General features: G+C 37.6%; 1 protein-coding gene across 1 annotated transcript in view; it reads left to right on the top strand.

Annotated features, from left to right (window-relative positions):
- Nucleotides 1-10,681, top strand: part of LOC108578916 — a 125,603-nt gene that overhangs the window by 37,756 nt on the left and 77,166 nt on the right. The gene's annotated exons all lie outside the window — the stretch shown is intronic.

The following is a 10,681-nucleotide window of genomic DNA, read 5'->3' as shown; positions in this document are numbered from 1 at the left end:
TCTTAACGATCTATATGTGTATGAATTTAATTTTAAATAACGTAGTAATTTGCAGAGCTGGGTAAAATATATATTTTAAATCACATATGGGTAACCCCCGGCCCTAATCTATTTCAGCGCAGTTTGTCGTTCATAATATTATAAAATTTATGTAGAGCTTTATACCAAAGCATTATATTATAAATAAATAAAATATGAAGTAGCAACTTGTTTTAATTCATTTAATATTAATTTATTTTATTTAATAATTTGGTCCGGCCCTTGACTCGGAGACAGAATGATAATTTGGCCCCCGAACTAGGAAAGGTTACCCATGCCTGTTTTAAATGGTATGTTGGATAACAAACTGTTTATCTAAAAATAGTAATACTATGATAGAGATAGTAACCCTGCGAAAACAAGTTACTCGTCAACTCACTGACTGTCCCTTTAAAGTCCTTTCCAGCAATTCGTAATTTTTGTTAGAGCCAAGTTCACTTTCTCCCCAAAATCCCTTTTAGTCCAATACACGTCGCAGCGAACACGTTTTCTTCTCTTCACAGAGTTCGCGTCTTATTATACAAAAATCCGCGTGTACAGAGTACATGTCACCGTTGCAAATAAATATTACACTGTAAGACTATAATCAGCGTTTACTTTCGCACCTGGTTGCCAACAGGTAAATAGTAAATTGTCTGTCTTATTTTAAACGCTGCGTGGATGTATGAAAATAAAATAGTTTCTCGATTACACTCAGTTTCTTAAATAGTATCTAAAAATTGCATTTTACACGAACGATGCTGAAAATCGTGCAGATTTATTTTGAAATATTTTATTTATTTTAATTTATTTTCAGTTAATTTGCAATACTACAGATATGAAATTAAAATATTTAATGTTATGATTAGTGTTATTAGAATACAAATGTTTATTTGGCGAAATTTCGCTTGCTATTTAAAATATCATTTTAGTTGAACTGCATAAGTAGCGTCTATTATTTAAAATAGCATTTCAAATATATTTTCTTTAAATTTCACCCAGTTCTGTTGTATATTTTTCTTTGTTAAACTCATAAAGCTTTTGGAAGCCAGTGTTTTATACTGCACTTACATTTGAATGCAGACGAATAACTTTTATTAGTAGATGAATATGCATAAGGATAACATTATACTGGACGTTGTTGGGAACAGAGTTGGATAAAATTTAGAGGAAAAATATTTGACGTACTATTTTAAATAATACGTGCTGTACGGTTCAGATAAAATGCTATTTTAAATAGAAAGCGAAATTTCGGCGAATAAAATATTTGTATTGTAGTAGGATATATGGATTGGTAGGATATTCTTTGGTATCTGGGAAAAATACACAAAAGTTTATTTACTTTTCGTCGGTACATGTTAAATGTTTGGTACAGAATAATTTTGAACAAGTCAACGTAGTGTTCGAGCTGTTGCTTTCGCTTTCGGGCGTCCGGCTTCAAGCAGCCGCACTCTCCCGTTACAATATTAACGAAACGGATAAAACGATTCATAACAATTATTGTAGGAAGGCGTCCGATGAGCCTCCTGTACTCTACTCTCTGGAGGCGTCCGGCGGATCGTCCAGCCGTTCTTTCCATTCCAGGAGCGACCCAGGTATAGCTCTCGTACTCTCCTATCACAATATTTAAGCGATACGCGTATGATCGGAGAGTCCACCCGCACTTCTCCTGGTAGGCGACCGGCGGATAGTCCAGCCGTTCTCTCCATACCAACAGAAGTACTAAGCAATCCTCTCCGAGCTTCCTCAGGCGTCCGGGTAACCTCCCTGTACTCTCCTCTCTTAGAGGCGATCGGCGGATAGTCCAGCCGTTCTCTCCTCCAGAGAGTGACCCAGGTGTCAGTCCCCGTACTCTCCTGTGCTGTAAGGGCGTCCGAAAGCTAGGCTTCGTACTCTCCCACTCTGAAGGGCGACCGATGGTAATACCTCGTTCTCTCCCAACAGAGTACAGCAAGAATGCCGGCCGCGTCCGCGGCCGTGGTATTTATATTTGACCGTTGCTAATGAAGCGCGGCTAATCAAAAAGACGTGTCGCTAAGTGCTTTCCCGCGCGAAACCGCGAGACTCCCGCGTAAAACCGCGAGTCTACCGCGGATCGCAAGCTAGTTTCTTCTAGACGCTTCTATCGCTTCGCGATTATTCGGCTGACGACGAGGATAGAGAGTCGTCCCTCTCACTTCCTCTCGCGAAAAATGAAATTTTTGGCGTCTTTGTTGCTAGTTGTTACAGTATTCTAATAACTTCAAGCATAAAATGAAATATCTTAATCTTGTATTTCAGATATGTACTTTAACTATTTTTTGACAATGAAAATAATTTGAGAAAGGAAATGATATTATAACACAAGAAATCATCATTTTATTTTTAATTCCAGCACGACTATTCACAAGTAACAAAATAAGTACGTATCTACATTGCTTAAAATTTTCATCGTTCAGATTATTCGCTTAATTATGGATAAACTGAAAATTAATTGAAATAAATAGAATCTTTCAAAATAAAGCCCGACTGTTTTCAATATCCTTTGAATAAAATACTATTTTGAAAAGTTACTGCAACAGTAAACTATTTCATTTTTATAGTTATACGCACAATACGATTTAAAATAAAATGGATTAATTACTATTTGCTATTTGAAACAGTATTTTACCCAATATTTTTGCTTTATTTTCTCACTTTTCTGTTTTTTATCTCACAATTGCATCTTTTTAGTGTTTAACCCTAGAGCGGTCTTCGGGTCTTTTTTGACCCACCGCCTTTTTATATTTTTAGTCATTTTTGCTGTTATCAAGTTTACGTTCCTTGACATTATCTTAAACGTTTATTGTCTAGGTTCAGATGTCGCGTTGGAAAGAAAAATTATTACACATAAGGTCTTAGGTCCTTTTTTAACCCAGAAGTCTTAAGTCAAAACGAAGACCGATCTAGGGTTAAGGTCATCAAGCATATTTAAATATATTTTCTCGTCTGCTACAAAATGCATTAGAAAAAATACACATTTCCTATATAAAAAACGAGGATGACCTTGGAAAAACTTAAAAAAAATAGAGAAAAACAAACGAACAAACAAAAAACTTTTTCCTCCGTGATATTCCCGTTTGATAATCACATAAATCGTGCTACAAACATTTTCCATGACATTAAAAACAAAGTAGATATTAACTGGGACACGAGGTATATTATTTCGCAGCTTTGCCTCACGTCAATCGCTATCGAACGTTTTATGAAGCGGTAATAGAACTCTGTTTAAAGGAAAATTGAATACAAGAGGTGTGAAAATAAGAGGCACTCAAAAATAACGTATATAGATGCGTCCGTGCCGTAAAACGAGACTTTTAATCGTATACATGTTTTTGGGGCAGTTTTATGCTTGTGAACGACAGCGTTGGAGCATTTTACGACCAGCTAGTTCGACCCGTCATCGATACCTTAATATACAAGGAAAAGGCATTCGTATAATCGGTAGAAGCGATATAGCGAGGTCGTAAAATAAAGCATTAAACGGCGAGACCGATTAATGTATAATAGCTGCACCCAGGGCCGTCTGTCATTTGTGAGTTGATATTTAAAATTTCTGCCTGAAGCTGCACGGTATTAAATCTCTATTGGTAAAAATTGGTAAAAATTGACCTGCAGCTGTCAAGGATTAAGGCACGGATAAATTTTTGAAATGTTAGGTCATCCCATAAGTAATTTCGTTTTAAAAATCCAGTTTCAATACAAAAATAATAGTTTTAAATTTCAACTAAAAAATAATTTAATTTGAGCAATACAAAAATAAAATAGCAATTAACACTTACTATTAATCGATGATGTATTGACCATTGTTTGCGAGGACCATTCGCCATTTTTCAGGCAACTTTTCACACAACTTTAAATTCTTATCTTTTGGATTGAAAAACTGATCTAATGTTAACTTTATGTGATCTATATTTTTGAAGTACCTGCCATTTAATAAGTTTTCTAGTGAACGAAATAAATGGTAATTCAATGGTCAGCAGAATATGATAGACAGTTCAATTGTTTCATTTCTTTTATTTTTGTTTCTTAAATTTAATCATTCAGCAACATGGTATGGACCAATGGAGAACTACTTTCATGCTTCACATCACCAAACACGCTACAGCAATTTACCAAATGTACTTCTACAGATTGTAAATTAAACCTAAGGAAACTAAATAAAAAGGAAATTTTTGTTTTTAACGTGTACGAACATCGAACCGAGATAAGAAGCAACATTACTTATAGGATGACCTAAAATACTGAAATTTAAGTAGCAATTCCGAGTTGACATTAAATGGCCACGAGTACTTCGTATTATCGTTATAACTTTTTAATTAAACTTCAAACGACCTATGTTTGTACAACATTTTTTTCTTTCTTATGCCCATAAAACACACTGAGAAAGTTTGATCGGGAAAATTTTGGACACCCTGTATATTTTCATTGTAATGTCATTGCAGAAGGAAGCAATATAGCGTAAACAGTAGCACTTTTTCTTTTCTACTTCTTTGTCAAACACATAATCATAAGTGTGACATTAACTACTAACGTTAATCCTCAAAATAAATTTATTCAACAAACACTATCTATTTCGGCTTTTTTGCGCCCCTCTGGCATTGGCACGTGCCCTACTTGCTCCACCCTAGATACGCCTCTGAGCATCGATTAAGAATTTTAGAGTGTGAAGTCCTATTTAGAGAAAGAAGGATATAAGCTTCCTATATCTACTTACACTGAAAGGAAAATGTGATTCAGTATCAGCTATTGAATTTAACGAAAATTGACTCTAGCTTAAGGATAAAAGTTCGCTGGATTGTTGAGGCAGTTCACAGGATAATAGAACAGAAGTATCAACTTTTGCATTAGCAAATGAATAACAAGTCGTTTCTTAAGGTCAGCTTGTGCTGCCAAACAGTTTGTTTCTTAACCCTTTCATTGCTTTGGCGTTTTGAAAATTGTTTCTTTTGGTGCACTTCCACCTTAATTTAACCCCTTAATAATTCTGGTCAGAATGTGAGAAAAATAGTTATATTAGTAAGAAAAATTAACTGTAATCCTAACTTTCGTTTTAATTTGTAAAACTGAGGATTACTAAATGTGATTAATCTGTAACAGATTAGTTTTTGTTACCTGATACAGTACTGAAACAACAAATGGCTGATGCTTAAATGCATAGTCAGAGAAAAAATCACAGGTTAAGGGGTCATAAAGCAGTTCAAGTCGCATCCTGGTCATGTTTCCTATCCCTTTCCCCTTTCCGGGTTTTTCCCAAATTATTTCAACTTTTGCCCACCACCTTCACCCTCACGTTCTCCTTCCACTAGTTTCCTAATATCCAATCACACCTCCGCATTTTTCGAGACCTTCTTTTCCACCACCTTCAACGTCCAACCAATCAGAACATACACCGACCCAATATATACCCACGCACCACCACAAAATAACAGTTCAAAATACACCCTTCATGAGAACAAGTAAAAACCAAAAGACACATCGAAAGTATCATTCCTTACCTCCGGAAACGTTCGTAAGGAAAAAACACTGTACGATACGCGGTGTCGAAACATCGGAGTGAAGAGTTACGATCTTCATGAACGCGCCGTATTTAGTAAAATAGATCGCGTTGCATCGCGAACTCGTGCAAAAACAGGGTTAATATTTAATTTTATCCTGTACGCACTTCCACCTTAATTTCAATTACAGCCGAAACAACAAATTTTGCAACGGTGGTTAAAAATTTACGATCCGTCACACATGTTACGTATTAAAATCTGCCGCAGGGAAAGGGTTAAAGAATACATTTAGAGAATGTTTAATACCGGATTTAGAACATTGCAAGGAAATAATTTGAAAAATACTAACTAAGCAGTGAGGTGTACAGAATACTCCGGTTGAAGTGTAACGTTGAAATAGATGAAAAATTCCATTTCAAATATTGAGAAGTCCAGTGCAAGAGGGAGCTTTGCCACAAAATGTTGAAAAATGGGATTTCACCTTCGGAATTTCCCCGTACATTTTCATACAAGTAAAAAATACAAAAACATACATTTTCTCCAGTAAAATAGTCCTAAATAAAATATTTCGTAATAAGTATAATTTTTGTAAAGCTTCTTTTTTAATCGAATTTTCAGATTTAAGCATACAGAAAATACATTTTCCCAAATATACTACCTTAATAAGTTTAAATAAAGAAACAGCAGTCTTAATTACGCAATTTCTATCGAAACACTACTTTTCATAAAAGTCTCAATATCTCACAAAACAACTGAGGTGGGTGAGGAACGTCGTTACCCTGTTTTCACCTCAATTTATTAAAGTATAAGTGTATGGTCAGCGTACAATTGGTCCAGAAAATACAATCGTTTACTTTGTTACTTGTCCCGGCGGCAGCGGTTCGGCGGGTACGTCGCGATGGTCGGTAGAGGAACAAACTGTCCGGAGGTGTAGGCGTACTGGGTTTTTATATTGTTAGGACAGGGAGACAGGAGGCAAGTCTTAACCCGGGGAGAGACAAAGGAACGGAAACTAAAATCTGAAGGAGTTGGAAAAGAGAAGGTTCGCGTGGAAGAATAGAACGAGGTTCGGTAAGGGTTTGTTGACGACGACGTACCCGCCACACAACTATTGTGACATAGCTCATTCTTGGACCCCTGAGTTGACTGCTGCAGATACTCTCGACTCTGTTGCAGTTACGCCATTGCCACCACTTCCTTTCCAGCGCGTGTTCTAAAAGCGTTTTTCTTTCTTATAAACTTTCTCTTTCCCGACTTCTTGAGATTTTCAGTTTCCGTTCCATTGTTTTTTCACATTCAAGGATCTTGCCTTCGTCCTCCAACAATCTAAGAAACACACACGTTGCGCCCAGACTTGCACGAGTGCGGGCGTCTCTGTTTTCTATCAATTTTCCTTTTCCAACACTCTCTACCTCCATCTTCATCTATCTCTACCTTCCTCTTTTCTTTCTAATCGGTACTTAAACCCAGCAATTTCCACAGCACACAGTTTCTCTTAATCTTACTTATTGAATTGTTACATTATCCTCAAGATTGTTATAAAGAGAAGTTTGAAATGAAAAGAAACGAAAAATACGAAAGATAATCTGGCGTTTGTTGTTTTATCTTGAAGTATCAGGTCATCCCATAAGTCGTGTCGCCTCTCGTCGCAGTTTATATTGTCGTCGAATCACTTGAGACGGTTTGGATTTTACGAGTTTTCTTTATTTTGTAATAATTTGATTACATGTGGTTTTCGAGAATATAACATGGACGGTCTAGCCTGTCTGGTAATTGAATGTCGACTGACTTTTCTCCCTTTTTTGAGACTGCATTTATAGTAGGGTTTTTGGGAGTTGCGGGTGGGGGAATTTAGGAGTGCGTCCGTTAGGTAAGGACCAGAAATGTGTAAGGATAATGATCAGGACTCGTTAGGATTGAGGGTTCGGTGGTTAGAAAGAAGAATGCATGGACAATGGTAAGGTAATGAACTTAAGGATTTGGTACAAAAATGGGTAGAGTGCATCAGCTTGAAGGTCTGCCGGAGATAAGATTCGGTGGGAAAGTGGAAAACTCGCAGGTAGTGGTCAAAACGGTACCTGAGATAAGGATCTGGATGCATGGGAGTCAAGGGACAAAGGGATGAGGATTCGACAATATAAACACCCGTACCTTGTTTCAGCGAACTGTTTATGAAAACTTCTCCCTATGCTTTTTAAGCGGTATCCTCTCGTCAGTCTAAAACGTGCATTCGAAACATTCAGAACGATATCTTCCATTTAAGAAAATTCAAACAAGGAGTGTCGACGAAATTCATTTTCGGCATTGTATGCTGTATGAATTTAAAAAAGGCAGTACGGTGAAAAACGCCGTTAAAAATATTTGTCACGTGTACGGTAAAGATGTTTCAAGTGTAAGAAAATGTCAAAGGTAATTTTCCAAATTTCAAAATGAGGTTTTGGATTTTTCCGATAAACCAGTTTTTTAATTCAAAACCTTAAGAATTTTTTGAAAATGGGATGTAAGAGTAAAGAATTACAAGGGGCTTAAAACGACAGATATTAAAATGACGTTGGATCGCTCGTCGATGGCTAGGTACGATAATGTGTTTTTATACGCTTCTTCGGCCGTTAGGGCCCTGCAAGCCGTGGGGTGGGGGTACAGCCTGCGCTGCTCCTTGTCTAGGGCCCCATGCGGCTCGGGTCCCGCGGTCGTTGCCTAGGCGCGTCGCACGGCGCCTTACATCCTCTTCCATTGTATGCAGTTCTTTAAATTTTTGATTAAGAAAATTTGCCACAGTTTTTATTTTGCGTAATTTATCTGTATTGTCAACCGTATTGTTATTTGCAAAATGCAAGAATCTAGTAATTTTCAGAAATCTTTTGTTAGGTTTGTAAGAGTAAAGAATTACAAGGAGCTTAAAACGACAGATATTAAAATGACGTTGGTTCGCTCGTCGATGGCTAGGTACGATAATGTGTGGGCCGCTGCCCTTTTTCCCGTTTTTATACGCTTCTTCGGCCGTTAGGGCCCTGCAAGCCGTGGGGTGGGGGTGCAGCCTGCGCTGCTCCTTGTCTAGGGCCCCATGCGGCTCGGGTCCCGCGGTCGTTGCCTAGGCGCGTCGCACAGCGCCTTACAGGAATTAAGCGGTTGATTGAGAGATGGGAGAACGTCGTTGAAAACGATGGACAATACGTCGACGATTAAAAGTAAATGTAATATTATTTTATACTTAAACTCACCGCCAAAAAACTACACGACTTACGGGATGACCTGACACATTCGATGGTATTATACACAAAATACAATGTTATTTAAATGACTATCACGATTGCGTTTGGTGGAGTGAATACGATAAACCCAATTTTCGAGGATTCTGGTATAGAAATCAGGTCGTATCTCAGCAATAACACGAATGATGTTTGTTTCGAGATCGCCAACAGTTTGTGGTTTGTTGGAATAAACGAGAGACTTAACGTGGCCCCGCGAGAAAATGTCTAATGGAGTCGACTCGTGAGATCTTGATGGCCAGTTGACAGCTGCATTTCTCGAAATAATCCTATCATTGAACTTCGATCTCTGTAAACCGATAGTTTCAGCTGAAGTGTGGCATGAGTATCATCCACGATGACTTGCTAAGCACTGTTGAATACAAGTGTCAGATGACTCTGACAATCCAAGGACAAACATGGCGGCTATGATCATTCAAAGTTCTATCACATTTATTGGAACACACTTTGTAAGCATGTGTTTTTAATGACGTATTTCGGTTGATTATAAGAGTTTGTTGGAGAATATCATTTCTGTAAGTTGGTATGTGTGATTAGGCGAGTGAAAAAAGTTCGGTTAGAAGGTTCCACGTGCATAGAAAACCGAAGAGAATTTTTTATTTAATTCAATTACACGGTTGCATAATTTAGTTACCACACATTTGTCAGTTTTTCTTTTCTATTATTATTAGAATAAAGTTCTATCGCACTTATTGAAAAACCCTTTAACACGTTCAGGACGATGTGACCCACCGGTGACCACACAATTTCATAATATTCTATGAAAAACACGTACATATATTAAGTCCTCCCGTAAGTTCGTGTCAAATTTTATAATTTAAATCAATATTCCCCACGAACCCTTAAATTTGGAAAAAAAAAAAACGTAAGCGTCTTCTAACTCCACAATTTCATACTATTTTTTTTTTGTAAGAGCATTATGTCATCGCTATAGAATTTCCTTGGAGTTTTACTAAAATATTTTTCGCTTTCGTCGCGAACTTATGGGATGACCTAATATTTAAGAGCTGAAAAGATTAGAAACTGAAAAAAATTCAGTATTAATGACAATAAACACTTCGGTAAAATCGAATCATCAGGTCATGAGCGAGTGTTTCGTGCATTCATTTTCACTTCAAGTCTTTAGAAGCAGTGAAAAACGATACGAAAATGCTTTGCACCGAATGTGTCATACCTAGTGCTGTGCAAAGTTGGGAAGAATGCTAGCAGAAGGAATGCGGGTCTGATTGATCATAGTGTAATAGGACCACCTTGTCCGACACACTCATGTAGACAGGGCGCAGGTATTTTTGTTATTGGCCGAAACGATCGAAACGGAAGAGAGTAAATGGGATACATCGAGATCGAGTGGGACAAAGACAGAATACGATCAACTTCAAAGCAATAGCGTACCAGCCCTTTCGTGTATCCGTGGTGTGGTCTTGAAACGTATTACTCTCGAATATGGGGATCCTGTTACTATTTCAGCGTGTCCCGCCAAAAACCTTCAGGTGACAGCTTCGAGAGCGTCACAGGCGCGGTCAAGCGAAACGAGCGGAGTACAGTAAATTCTCCACAAGTGTCAGTCCGCAAGGAAGCTAAACCTGACACTTGTAGAGTCAGGGACTACGTTTTCGAGCCTCGCGCCCGCCTTTGTAGTTTGCCGAACGTAGACAAGGACAGCGAATAAAAGATAAGGATGAAACGTGAGTCGAGGCAACATATCAACTTTTTTAATTTTACGTTTTTTATCCCGAAATTTTTCTTAACATATTGATGAGATTTTTCTGATGAAAATGACACGATATAATTTGAACAACATTTACTTATTAACACGTTCACTGTCACGCCAGATATTTCACTGTATTGAGATAAAACAGACGCCCTGTATTACATTAC

This window comes from Habropoda laboriosa, unplaced genomic scaffold, assembly GCF_001263275.1.
Source record: "Habropoda laboriosa isolate 0110345459 unplaced genomic scaffold, ASM126327v1 scaffold24, whole genome shotgun sequence".
Taxonomy (NCBI): Eukaryota; Metazoa; Arthropoda; class Insecta; order Hymenoptera; family Apidae; genus Habropoda; species Habropoda laboriosa.
This window is presented reverse-complemented; position numbering and strand designations above follow the sequence as displayed.